Consider the following 15,921-nt stretch of genomic DNA (forward strand, 5'->3'; position numbering starts at 1 on the left):
CCAACATGTCCGATTTTTAAAATGTTTTACAGGGAAGACAAAATATGTATATCTATTAGCTAACCACGTTAGAAAAAGACACAACTTTTCTAACTCCATCAGTGTCTTACTCCATCAGGTGCTATCACAAATTCGACCAAATAAAGATATAAATAGCCACTAACCAAGAAACAAATTCATCAGATGACAGTCTGATAACATATTTATTGTATAGCATATGTTTTGTTCGAAAAATTTGCATATTTCATGTATAAACCATAGTTTACATTTCAGCTACAATCCGAAATTGCACCGAAAGCAGCCATAATATTTACAGACACCAACGTCAAATAGCTAATTAATCATCATAAAACATTTCTGAAAAATACATAGTATGCAGCAATTGAAAGACAGGCATCTTGTGATTCCAAACAATATTTCCGATTTATTAAATGTTTTACAGCGAAAACAAAATGTATCGCTATATTAGCGTAGCTACAATAGACAGAAATAATTGGGCGCCCACGGCCAGTTCACATGCACGACAGATATATGAAATAACATCATAAAATGGGTCTTACTTTTGCTGATCTTTCATCAGAATGTTGAAGAAGGTGTCCTCTGTCCAGATGAGTCGTTGTTTCGATTCAGAATGGCAAATTTCCCTCTTCAATTAGCATTGGCACTAGCCGAGTGGCATACATTTCTCCAACGTAAACACAGTCAGAGGACGGAACACGGCAAAACTCCCGAATAAAGTTTCAATAATCTGATTAAACTATATTGAAAAAACATACATTACGATGATATGGTCACATGCATCAAAAAAAATTAGAGCCGGAGACGTTAGCCGTTCGTTACCAAGGCAAAACAGAAGTCAATCCCACTTCCTTCAGAGTACCGGAAGTGGACGGTCACGTCAAATAAATAGTTTTTTTCCCACCACAGACCAAGAGGAGCAAAAAAATGTCTTCTCTGACATCCTCTTTACACCGATAGGAAGGCGTATAGAGTGTCAGCAGACTCCTAAGTGTCAAGACCATGTATAGGCATCAAGTTGAAAAGAGCATCGATTTCTGACATTTCACTTCCTGGTCAGGAAAAGTGCTGCAGAAGGACTTCTGTTTCACTCAGAGAAATAATTCCAACTTTTTTAGAAACTAGAAAGTGTTTCTATCCAAAAAGAATAATAATATTCATATTGAACGAGCAAGATTTGAGTAGGAGGCCGTTTGAAATGGGCACGATTTCACTGGCTACTCAACACTTTGCCTTGCAGCCATAAGAAGTTTTAACTCCTTTACTGTCTCTGCGTCACTCACCTCCAACTCCGCCCTCACCGGCTCGTTACGGTAAGCAGGAGGAGTTGGCTCACGTCTCCCGACTGACCCAACTACACTTCCCGAGAGCCCCCCCCCCAAGAAATGTTTATATCGCCGCCTCTCAGCTTTCGCTGCCTCCAGCTCCTCTTTGGGGCGGCGATATTCTCCTGGCTGTGCCCAGGGTCCTTTGCCTTCTAGGTCGTCCTCCCATATCCATTTCTCCAAATAATTCAGCCTCTCCTGTTTCCACTGCTTGGTCCTGGATTGGTGGGTGGTTCTGTAACGGTTTTCCTCCTCCTCTTCATCCGAAGAGGAGGAGTAGTGATCAGACCAAAATGCAGCGGGTTTTGAAAACATAATGAATTTATTAACTGCCAAAAACGAACACGAAAACAAACACTTGGAAATGACTAGAAAAATAACAAAACGAACGTAGACTGACCTAAAACATGAGAACTTACATATAACACGAAGAACGCAGAAACAGGTACAGACTATAACAAACGACCGAACAAACGCTACAGTCCCGTGTGGTACGAACGAACATACAGACACAGAAGACAACCACCCACAAACAAACAGTGTGAACACCCTACCTTTATATGGTTCCCAATCAGAGGAAAACGTCAAACACCTGTCTCTGATTGAGAACCATATAAGGCTAATACCAATGACCTAAACATAGAAACACAAAACATAGAATGCCCATCCCAACTCACGCCCTGACCAACTAAACACATACAAAAATAACAGACAACAGGTCAGGAACGTGACACAAATGAATTTAAAACGTTTCTTCATCTTTTCATAGTTTCAAATTCTTTGTACTGAACGATCATCTTGGGAAAGAAACATTCTGTTAGGTATTTACAGTGCATTCAGAAAGTATTCAGACCTCTTGACTTTTTACACATTTTCTTACATAACAACCTTATTCTAAAACAGATTAAATTACTTTTTCCCCCTCAGCAATCTGCACACAATACCCCAATAATGTCGAAGCGAAAACAGGTTTTTAGAATTTTTTGCAAATGTATATATATATATATATATATATATATATATAAAAAAAACTGAAACAGCTTATTTACAATAAGTATTCAGACCCTTTGCTATAAGACTTGAAATGTAGCTCAGGTGAATCCTGTTTCCAATGAGGTTCCTTCAGATGCTTCCACAACGTGATTGGAGTCCACCTGTGGTAAATTAAATTCATTGGACATGATTTGGAATGGCACACACCTGTCTATTTAAGCTCCTACAGTTGACAGTGCATGTCAGAGCAGAAACCAGGCCATGAGGTTGAAGGAATTGTCCGTAGAGATCTGAGACAGGATTGTGTCGAGGCACAGATCTGCGGCAGAGTACGAAAATATTTTTGCAGCGTTGAAGGTCCCCAAGATCACAATGGCCTTCATTATTCTTAAATTGAAGAAGTTTGGAACCACCAAGAGTCTTCCTAGAGCTGGATGCTAAATGGCTTGGAGTTGGCACCTAAAGGACTCTCAGACCATGAGAAACAAGATTCTCTAGCCTGATGAAACCAAGATTGAACTCGTTGGCCTGAATGCCAAACGTCTGTAGGGAACCTGGCACCATCTGTACAGTGAAGCATGGTGGTGACAACATCATGCTGTGGGGATGTTTTTCAGCGGCAGGGACTGGGAGACTAGTCAGGACCGAGGGAAATATGAGCAGAGCAAAGTACAGAGATCCTTGATGAAAACCTGTTCCAGAGCCCTCAGGACCTCAGACTGGGGTGAAGGTTCACCTTCCAACAGGACAACGACCCTACGCTCACAGCCATGACAACAAACGAGTGGCTTCGGGATAAATCTCTGAATGTCCTTGAGTGGCCCAGCCGGAGCCCGGACTTCAACCTGATCTAAAATCTCTGGAAAGAACTGAAAATAGCTGTGCTGTGATGCTCCCCATCCAACCTGACAGAGCCTGAGAGGATCTGCAGAGGAGAATGTGATCACTGCCCAAGCTGCTTCAACACAGGTTCTGAATAGTTATGTAAATGTGGTTTGCAAAAATTATTATTTTTTTTTTTTTAACTGTTTTTGCTTCGTAATTATAGGCTATTGTGTGTTGATGATGGGAAGAAAAAAACAGTTTAATCCATTTTAGAATAAGGCTGTAACGTGACAACATGTTCTGAACACTTCCTGAATGCACCGTACAGGAAGTGCAGCTCTGTTTCTACCTCTCCACAGGGGCAGAGTGATCACAGCCTGTCCTCTCTGGGTAGCCAGATCTGTCTGATGACCAGTCTCTATGGCCGTCCACCCTGAGTAGCCAGATCTGTCTGTGATGACCAGTCTCTATGGCCGTCCTCCCTGAGTAGCCAGATCTGTCTGATGACCAGTCTCTATGGCCGTCCACCCTGAGTAGCCAGATCTGTCTGTGATGACCAGTCTCTATGGCCGTCCACCCTGAGTAGCCAGATCTGTCTGTGATGACCAGTCTCTATGGCCGTCCTCCCTGAGTAGCCAGATCTGTCTGTGATGACCAGTCTCTATGGCCGTCCACCCTGAGTAGCCAGATCTGTCTGTGATGACCAGTCTCTATGGCCGTCCTCCCTGAGTAGCCAGATCTGTCTGTGATGACCAGTCTCTATGGCCGTCCTCCCTGAGTAGCCAGATCTGTCTGTGATATCCAGTCTCTATGGCCGTCCTACCTGAGCAGCCAGAAATGTCTGTGATATCTAGTCTCTATGGCCGTCCTCCCTAAGTAGCCAGAAATGTCTGTGATAACCAGGCTCTATGGCCGTCCTCCCTGAGTAACCAGATCTGTCTGATAACCAGTCTCTATGGCCGTCCTCCCTGAGTAGCCAGATCTGTCTGTGATAACCAGTCTCTATGGCCGTCCTACCTGAGTAGCCAGATCTGTCTGTGATGACCAGTCTCTATGGCCGTCCTCCCTGAGTAGCCAGATCTGTCTTTGATGACCAGTCTCTATGGCCGTCCTCCCTGAGTAGCCAGATCTGTCTGTGATAACCCGTCTCTATGGCCGTCCTCCCTGAGTAGCCAGGAATGTCTGTGAAAACCAGTCTCTATGGCCGTCCTCCCTGAGTAGCCAGATCTGTCTGTGATAACCAGTCTCTATGGCCGTCCTCCCTGAGTAGCCAGATCTGTCTGTGATGACCAGTCTCTATGGCCGTCCTCCCTGAGTAGCCAGATCTGTCTGTGATAACCAGTCTCTATGGCCAACCTGTCCTCTCTGGGTAGCCAGATCTGTCTGTGATAACCAGTCTCTATGGCCAACCTGTACTCTCTGGGTAGCCAGATCTGTCTGTGATGACCAGTCTCTATGGTCGTCCTCCCTGAGTAGCCAGATCTGTCTGTGGTGACCAGTCTCTATGGCCAGACTGTGCTCCCTGAGTAGCCAGAAATGTCTGTGATAACCAGGCTCTATGGCCGTCCTCCCTGAGTAGCCAGATCTGTCTGATAACCAGTCTCTATGGCCGTCCTCCCTGAGTAGCCAGATCTGTCTGTGATAACCAGTCTCTATGGCCGTCCTACCTGAGTAGCCAGATCTGTCTGTGATGACCAGTCTCTATGGCCGCCCACCCTGAGTAGCCAGATCTGTCTGTGATGACCAGTCTCTATGGCCGTCCTCCCTGAGTAGCCAGATCTGTCTGTGGTGACCAGTCTCTATGGCCATCCTCCCTGAGTAGCCAGATCTGTCTGTGGTGACCAGTCTCTATGGCCAGACTGTGCTCCCCGAGTAGCCAGATCTGTCTGTGGTGACCAGTCTCTATGGCCAGACTGTGCTCCCTGAGTAGCCAGATCTGTCTGTGGTGACCAGTCTCTATGGCCAGACTGTGCTCCCTGAGTAGCCAGATCTGTCTGTGGTGACCAGTCTCTATGGCCAGACTGTGCTCCTCGAGTAGCCAGATCTGTCTGTGGTGACCAGTCTCTATGGCCAGACTGTGCTCCCTGAGTAGCCAGATCTGTCTGTGGTGACCAGTCTCTATGGCCAGACTGTGCGCCTGAGTAGCCAGATCTGTCTGTGGTGACCAGTCTCTATGGCCGTCCTCGCTGGGTAGCCAGATCTGTCGGTTTAGAGCAGTCTCTATGGCCAGACTGTGCTCACCGAGTCGGTACCTAGTCAGTGTTTTTCTCAGTTGTCTGCCACCATGTCTGTTTAGACCCAAACAGCATTGAATGTTACTTAGATTTTTTCTGGAGTCCTTCCAATCGGTGATACATATTTATTTTTTAAGTTGTGATGATTTGGCTGGACCAGATTTTCTGAGTGCTGTCCTGAGGCTCTATGGGGGGTTGGTTTGGCTTAGGGAACTGATCCTCAGAACCAGCTGGCTGAGGGGACTCTTCTCTTGTTTCATCTCTTGACATTGAAGAGCTGTGTGATGGAATGTTTTAGGGTCACTTGTTTTTAGATGGTTGTAAAATGTGATGTCTCTTTTTTCTATTTGAATGAGGATGGGGTATTGGCCCAATTCTGCTCTACATTCATTATTTAGAGTTTTTCTTTGTACTTGCAATACAGTCTGGAAAAAGTGGGCATGCAATGTTTCTACTGAATGTTTGTCCCATTCATTTTTAGAGAGTGGACCTCTTCACCACCACATAGAGAAATTGGTTGTGTAACTGATTGGACAATTTTGATTTTGATTCTAATTGGAAGTTTAACTTTAATGTTCCTTTTAATGGCATGGAATGCTCTTCTTGCTTTGTCTCTCAGCTCGTTCACAGCCCTGTGAAAGCTACCTGTGTTGCTGATATTTAGTCCTAGATATGTGTAGTTTTGGTGTGTACTAATAGAACTGTGTCCAAATAGAATGTATATTTGTGACCCAGATCTCTTTTGGAATATAATTTTATTATTTTCTTTAGCTTAACTGACAGAACCTGTACAGTTCGCTCTCCTCTCCTCTCCTCTCCTCTCCTCTCCTCTCCTCTCCTCTCCTCTCCTCTCCTCTCCTCTCCTCTCCTCTCCTCTCCTCTCCTCTCCTCTCCTCTCCTCTCCTCTGCTCTGCTCCTCCTCTCCTCCTCCTCTCTTCTCCTCTCCTCCTCCTCTTTTCTCCTCTCCTCCTCCTCCTCTCTTCTCCTCCTCTCTTCTCCTCCTCCTCTTTTCTCCTCTCCTCCTCCTCTTTTCTCCTCTTCTCATCCTCCTCTCCTCCTCAGCTTTTCTCCTCCCCCCCTCGTCTCTCCCCCTCCTCTTTTCTCCTCTTCTCATCCTCCTCAGCTTTTCTCCTCTTCCCCTCATCTCTCCCCCTCATCTCTCCCCCTCATCTCTCCCCCTCCCCCTCCTCCTCCTCCTCCTCCTCCTCCTCCTCCTCCTCCTCCTCCTCCTCCTCCTCCTCCCTTCTAAGCTCTGTCAGGCACGCCGCGGTGAGACAGCAGAAAACATGTGTGTGCTTATCTCCATGGAACACAGGCCTTTGGTTTGATTCACTTCGCTTTATTCTGCTTTGGCCCCGGAACACAGTCACACCACAATGGTAGTGGAGGGAGGGGCTGTGCTGGGGATGACTGGGGGTGACTGGGAACACAGTCACAACATAATGGTAGTGGAGGGAGGGGCTGTGCTGGGGGTGACTGGGAACACAGTCACAACACAATGGCAGTGGAGGGAGGGGCTGTGCTGGGGGTGACTGGGAACACAGTCACAACACAATGGCAGTGGAGGGAGGGGCTGTGCTGGGGGTGACTGGGAACACAGTCACAACACAATGGCAGTGGAGGGAGGGGCTGTGCTGGGGGTGACTGGGAACACAGTCACCATACAATGGTAGTGGAGGGAGGGACTGTGCTGGGGGTGACTGGGAACACAGTCGCAACACAATGGTAGTGGAGGGAGGGGCTGTGCTGGGGTTGACTGGGGGTGACTGGGAACACAGTCACAACACAATGGTAGTGGAGGGAGGGGCTGTGCTGGGGGTGACTGGGAACACAGTCCCAACACAATGATAGTGGAGGGAGGGGCTGTGCTGGGGGTGACTGGGAACACAGTCACAACACAATGGCAGTGGAGGGAGGGGCTGTGCTGGGGGTGACTGGGAACACAGTCACAACATAATGGTAGTGGAGGGGGGGGCTGTGCTGGGGGTGACTGGTAACACAGTCACAACATAATGGTAGTGGAGGGAGGGGCTGTGCTGGGGGTGACTGGGAACACAGTCACAACATAATGGTAGTGGAGGGAGGGGCTGTGCTGGGGGTGACTGGGAACACAGTCACAACACAATGGTAGTGGAGGGAGGGGCTGTGCTGGGGGTGACTGGGAACACAGTCACAACACAATGGCAGTGGAGGGAGGTGCTGTGCTGGGGGTGACTGGGGGTGACTAGGAACACAGTCACAACACAATGGTAGTGGAGGGAGGGGCTGTGCTGGGGGTGACTGGGGGTGACTGGGAACACAGTCACAACACAATGGCAGTGGAGGGAGGGGCTGTGCTGGGGGTGACTGGGGGTGACTGGGAACACAGTCACAACACAATGGCAGTGGAGGGAGGGGCTGCGCTGGGGGTGACTGGGAACACAGTCACAACACAATGGTAGTGGAGGGAGGGGCTGCGCTGGGGGTGACTATGGAACACAGTCACAACATAATGGTAGTGGAGGGAGGGGCTGTGCTGGGGGTGACTGGGAACACAGTCCCAACACAATGGCAGTGGATGGAGGGGCTGCGCTGGGGGTGACTGGGGGTGACTGGGAACACAGTCACAACACAATGGTAGTGGAGGGAGGGGCTGTGCTGGGGGTGACTGGGAACACAGTCCCAACATAATGGTAGTGGAGGGAGGGGCTGCGCTGGGGGTGACTGGGAACACAGTCCCAACACAATGGTAGTGGAGGGAGGGGCTGCGCTGGGGGTGACTGGGGGTGACTGGGAACACAGTCACAACACAATGGTAGTGGAGGGAGGGGCTGTGCTGGGGGTGACTGGGGGTGACTGGGAACACAGTCACAACACAATGGTAGTGGAGGGAGGGGCTGTGCTGGGGGTGACTGGTAACACAGTCACAACATAATGGCAGTGGAGGGAGGGGCTGTGCTGGGGGTGACTGGGAACACAGTCGCAACACAATGGTAGTGGAGGGAGGGGCTGTGCTGGGGGTGACTGGTAACACAGTCGCAACACAATGGTAGTGGAGGGAGGGGCTGTGCTGGGGTTGACTGGGGGTGACTGGGAACACAGTCGCAACACAATGGTAGTGGAGGGAGGGGCTGTGCTGGGGGTGACTGGGAACACAGTCCCAACACAATGGTAGTGGAGGGAGGGGCTGTGCTGGGGGTGACTGGGAACACAGTCCCAACACAATGGTAGTGGAGGGAGGGGCTGTGCTGGGGGTGACTGGGGGTGACTGGGAACACAGTCCCAACACAATGGTAGTGGAGGGAGGGGCTGTGCTGGGGGTGACTGGGGGTGACTGGGAACACAGTCCCAACACAATGGTAGTGGAGGGAGGGGCTGTGCTGGGGGTGACTGGGGGTGACTGGGAAGACAGTCACAACACAATGGTAGTGGAGGGAGGGGCTGTGCTGGGGGTGATTGGGGGTGACTGGGAACACAGTCACAACATAATGGTAGTGGAGGGAGGGGCTGTGCTGGGGGTGACTGGGGGTGACTGGGGGTGACTGGGAACACACAGGACATGACGTTTGTGGATCAAATGGCACTCTAATCCCTACATTCTTCTGACCAGAATCCATAGGCACTATATACGGAATAGGGTACAATTTGTGATTCAGGCTTTGTTTGCAGATTGTTCCTGCTGCGGTATGTTGAATGTGAATAAAGTCGAGAGGGGAAATCAAGGTCAGATTCACAGCTCATGTGGTGAAGGAGACGGAACAGTGAGGTCACTGAAGATATGACATGGATTCATTAAAAGCAGAGACGAAGAGTCAGAAGTCTCTCCAGATATCAGATGTGATAAGGCATCTTCAGTCAATACGGTAACAGTCTTGACACAGAATGATCTACAGCAGAGATCAACTATCTTCCCTCTCTCTCTCTCTCTCTCTCTCTCGCTTCTCTCTTGCAGCGAGCGCTCTAGCCGGTCAATGAATCAAGCTCACAGACTAAAATGATTTTGTAAGCAAAGCAGAAGTCGTAGCCTCCTATTGTGTCTGAGATGCTTGGAAAACGGCCTGGATAGCACTGAGTGATTAGCCTACAGAGAGAAACCACGCATCGCTGCGCTAGCACACCATTACAAAGAGTTGAATTTGACTGAACATCCATACATTAAAACGTGTTGTATTTGCTGGAACATCCATACATACGGGGAGAGAGGGGGGGCGAGCGGGAGAGAGGGGGGGAGAGAAAGAGATGAGAGAGGGGGGAGAGAAAGAGATGAGAGAGGGGGAAGAGAAGAGGAGAGGGGGAGAGGGTGAGAGAAGGGAAGAGAGGGTGGAGAGAGCGAGAGAAAGAGATGGGGGAGAGGAGAGGGAGAGAGAGAAGGGGAGTGAGGGGGAGAGAGGGTGAGAGAAGGAGATGAGGGAGGGAGGGAAGGGGAGGGAGGGGGAGAGAGGGGAGAGAAAGGGGAGGCAATGAGAGAGAAGGGGGAGGAAGGGGAGGCAGTGAGAGAGAGGGGGAGGCAGTGAGAGAGGGGGAGGAAGGGGAGGCCGTGAGAGAGAGGGGGAGGCAGTGAGAGAGAGGGGGAGGAAGGGGAGGCAGTGAGAGAGAGGGGAGGCAGTGAGAGAGAGGGGGAGGAAGGGGAGGCAGTGAGAGAGAGGGGGAGGCAGTGAGAGATAATAATTTGAAGGCAGAGCGTGTGTCAGCGGAAGACGTGCCTCAGAAAGCATCAGGGCAGCAGTTCTGAGATGAAAACAGGTGTGCCACACGCTATCATGTCCTGAGGGAAACAGAGCCTTTGATGTTCTCTAAGAGGAACCATTGTTGGTGATGACGGCACCTTTTCCCAGTTTCTCTTTTCAATACCGTGACGGATCCATTGTGATGGTGTGGTGTTCTGAGCAGCTTGTCCCAGACTCTCAGACAAGTTTGGATTCATTTCATTTAAAGAGAAGCCATCCAGGTGAGGCGGAGTGGAGAGAAAATACATGGAGCTAAAACGCTAGCTGTGTACCAATACTCATAGTAACCTCACTAACCATACGAACCTCACTAACCATACTAACCTCACTAACCATACGAACCTCACTAACCATACTAATCTCACTAACCATACGAACCTCACTAACCATACTAACCTCACTAACCATACGAACCTCACTAACCATACTAACCATACGAACCTCACTAACCATACTAACCATACTAACCTCATTAACCTCACTAACCATACTAACCTCACTAACCATACTAACCATACTAACCTCATTAACCTCACTAACCATACTAACCTCACTAACCATACTAACCATACTAACCTCACTAACCATACTAACCATACTAACCTCATTAACCTCACTAACCATACTAACCTCACTAACCATACTAACCATACTAACCTCACTAACCATACTAACCTCACTAACCATACTAACCATACTAACCTCACTAACCATACTAACCATACTAACAATACTAACCATACTAACCATACTAACCATACTAACTACACTAGCCATAATAACCATACTAACCATACTAACCATACTAACAATACTAACCATACTAGCAATACTAATCATACAAACTACACTAGCCATACTAACCATACTAACCATACTAACCTCACTAACCATACTAACCATACTAACAATACTAACCATACTAACCTCACTAACCATACTAACCATACTAACAATACTAACCTCACTAACCATACTAACCATACTAACAATACTAACAATACTAACCATACTAACAATACTAACCATACTAACCTCACTAACCATACTAACCATACTAACCATACTAACCTCACTAACCATACTAACCATACTAACAATACTAACCATATTAACTACACTAGCCATACTAACCATACTAACCATACTAACCATACTAACCTCACTAACCATACTAACCATACTAACCATACTAACCATACTAACAAAACTAACCATACTAACTACACTAGCCATACTAACCATACTAACCATACTAACCATACTAACCATACTAACAATACTAACAAAACTAACCATACTAACTACACTAGCCATACTAACCATACTAACCATACTAACCTCACTAACCATACTATCCTCCCTAACCATACTAACCATACTAACCATACTAGACTCACTAACCAAACTAACCATACTAACCATACTAACCATACTAACCATACTAACCTCATTAACCATACTAACCATACTAACCATACTAACCATACTAGCCATACTAACCTCACTAACCATACTAACCATACTAACCATACTGACAATACTAACCATACTAACCGTACTAACTTCCTCGAACCATACTAACCATACTAACCACACTAACCTCATTAACCATACTAACCATACTAACCATACTAGCCATACTAACCTCACTAACCAAACTAACCATACTAACCATACTAACCATACTAACCATACTAACCTCATTAACCATACTAACCATACTAACCATACTAGCCATACTAACCTCACTAACCATACTAACCATACTGACAATACTAACCAGACTAACCTCACTAACCATACTAACCATACTAACAATACTAACCATACTAACCTCACGGGCCATACTAACAATACTAACCATACTAACCATACTAACCATACTAGCCATACTAACCATACTAACCATACTAACCATACTAACCATACCAACCTCACTAACCATACGAACAATACTAACAAAACTAACAATACTAACCTCACTAACCATACTAACAATACTAACCATACTAACAATACTAACCATACTAACAATCCTTACCATACTAACCATACTAACCATACTAACCATACTAACCATACTAACCATACCAACCTCACCAACCATACGAACCATACTAACAATACTAACAATACTAACCTCACTAACCATACTAACAATACTAACCATACTAACCTCATTAACCATACTAACCATACTAACCATACTAACCTCATTAACCATACTAACCTCACGGACCATACTAACAATACTAACCATAGTAACCATACTAACCATACTAACCATACTAACCTCACTACCCATACTAACCATACTAACCATACTAACCATACTAACCATACTAACCATACTAACCTCACTACCCATATTAAGCATACTAACCTCACTACCAATGCTAACCATACAAACTATACTAACCATACTAACTATACTAACCATACTAACCGCACTACCCATACTAACCATACTAACCTTACTAGCCATACTAGCCATACTAACCATACTAACCATACTAACCATACTAACCTCACTACCCATACTAACTATAGAAACTATACCAACTATACTAACCATACTAACTATACTAGCCATACTAACCATACTAACCATACTAACTATACTAACCATACTAACTATACTAGCCATACTAACCAAGCTAACTACACTAGCAATACTAACCATATTTAACCTCACTAACCATAGTAACTATACTAACCATACCAACTATACTAACTAACCAACTATACAAACTATACTAACCATACTAACTATACTAACCATACTAACTATACTAGCCATACTAACTACACTAGCCATACTAACCATACTAACCATACTAACCATGCTAACCATACTAACCTCACTAGCCATACTAACTATACAATCCATACTAACTATACTAACCATACTAACAATCCTAACCATACTACCCATACTAACCATGCTAACCATACTAACCATACTAACCATACTAACCTCGTAAACCAGACTAACCATACTAACCATACTAACCATACGAACCATACGAACCATACTAACCATACTAACCATACTAACCCTACTAACCATACTAACCATACTAACCATACTAGCTATACTAACCTCACTACCCATACTAACCATGCTAACTATACTAACTATACTAACCATACTAACCATAGTAACCATACAAACCATACTAACTATACTAACCTGACTAACCATACTAAACATGCTAACCCTACTAACCATACTAACCATACTAACCATGCTAACCATACTAACCATACTAACCCCACTACCCATACTAACCATACTAACCATACTAACCTCACTACCCATACTAACCATACTAACCATACTACGCTCAATACCCATACTAACCAATCTAACTACACTAACCATACTAACCATACTAACCATACTAACCTCACTAACTATACTAACCATACTAACCATACTAACCATACTACCTATACTAACCATACTAACCTCACTACCCATACTAAGCATACTAACCTCACTACCCATACCAACCATACTAACCATACTAACCATACTACACATACTAACTACACTAGCCATACTAGCCAAACTAACTACACTAGCCATACTAACCATACTAACCTCAATAACCATGGTAACTATACTAACCATACTAACTATACTAACTAACCATACTAACCAACTATACAAACTATACAAACTATACTAACCATACTAGCCATACTAACTACGCTAGCCATACTAAATATACTAACCATACTAGCCATACTAACTACACTAGCCATACTAACAATACTAGCCATACTAAATATACTAAACATACTAGCCATACTAACTACACTAGCCATACTAACTACGCTAGCCATACTAAATATACTAACCATACTAGCCATACTAACCATACTAACCTCACTAACCGTACCAACCTCGCTAACCATACTAACTGTACTAACCTCACTAACCATACCAACCTCACTAACCATACTAACTGTACTAACCTCACTAACCATACTAACCATACGAACCATACTAGCCATACAAACTATACTAACGTCACTAACCATACTAACCATACTAACCATGCTAACCTCACTAACCTCACTAACCTCACTGCCCACGCTAACTGTACTAACATTACTAACCTTACTAACCATACTAACCTCACTAACCTCACTAACCATACTAACCATACTAACCTCACTAACCTCACTAACCATACTAACCATACTAACCTCACTAACCATACTAACCATACTAGCCATACCAACCAAACTAACAATACTAACCATACTAACCTCATTAACCTTACTAACCATACTAACAATACTAACCATACTAACCTCATTAACCATACTAACCATACTAACCATACTAACCTCATTAACCATACTAACCTCACGGACCATACTAACAATACTAACCATACTAACCATACTAACCTCACTACCCATACTAACCATACTAACCATACTAACCATACTAACCTCACTACCCATATTAAGCATACTAACCTCTCTACCAATGCTAACCATACAAACTATACTAACCATACTAACTATACTAACCATACTAACCGCACTACCCATACTAACCATACTAACCTCACTAGCCATACTAGCCATACTAACCATACTAACCTCACTACCCATACTAACTATAGAAACTATACTAACTATACTAACCATACTAACTATACTAGCCATACTAACCATACTAACCATACTAACTATACTAACCATACTAACTATACTAGCCATACTAACCAAGCTAACTACACTAGCAATACTAACCATATTTAACCTCACTAACCATAGTAACTATACTAACCATACCAACTATACTAACTAACCAACTATACAAACTATACTAACCATACTAACTATACTAACCATACTAACTATACTAGCCATACTAACTACACTAGCCATACTAACCATACTAACCATACTAACCATGCTAACCATACTAACCTCACTAGCCATACTAACTATACAATCCATACTAACTATACTAACCATACTAACAATCCTAACCATACTACCCATACTAACCATGCTAACCATACTAACCATACTAACCATACTAACCTCGTAAACCAGACTAACAATACTAACCATACTAACCATACGAACCATACTAACCATACTAACCATACTAACCATACTAACCATACTAACCCTACTAACCCTACTAACCATACTAGCTATACTAACCTCACTACCCATACTAACCTCACTAACCATACTAACCATACTAACCATGCTAACCATACTAACCTCACTAGCCATACTAACTATACAATCCATACTAACTATACTAACCATACTAACAATCCTAACCATACTACCCATACTAACCATGCTAACCATACTAACCATACTAACCATACTAACCTCGTAAACCAGACTAACAATACTAACCATACTAACCATACGAACCATACTAACCATACTAACCATACTAACCATACTAACCCTACTAACCCTACTAACCATACTATATATACTAACCTCACTACCCATACTAACCATACTAACTATACTAACTATACTAACCATACTAACCATACTAACCTCACTACCCATATTAAGCATACTAACCTCTCTACCAATGCTAACCATACAAACTATACTAACCATACTAACTATACTAACCATACTAACCGCACTACCCATACTAACCATACTAACCTCACTAGCCATACTAGCCATACTAACCATACTAACCTCACTACCCATACTAACTATAGAAACTATACTAACTATACTAACCATACTAACTATACTAGCCATACTAACCATACTAACCATACTAACTATACTAACCATACT

The sequence above is a fragment of the Salvelinus fontinalis genome, chromosome 29, assembly GCF_029448725.1.
Source record: "Salvelinus fontinalis isolate EN_2023a chromosome 29, ASM2944872v1, whole genome shotgun sequence".
Taxonomy (NCBI): Eukaryota; Metazoa; Chordata; class Actinopteri; order Salmoniformes; family Salmonidae; genus Salvelinus; species Salvelinus fontinalis.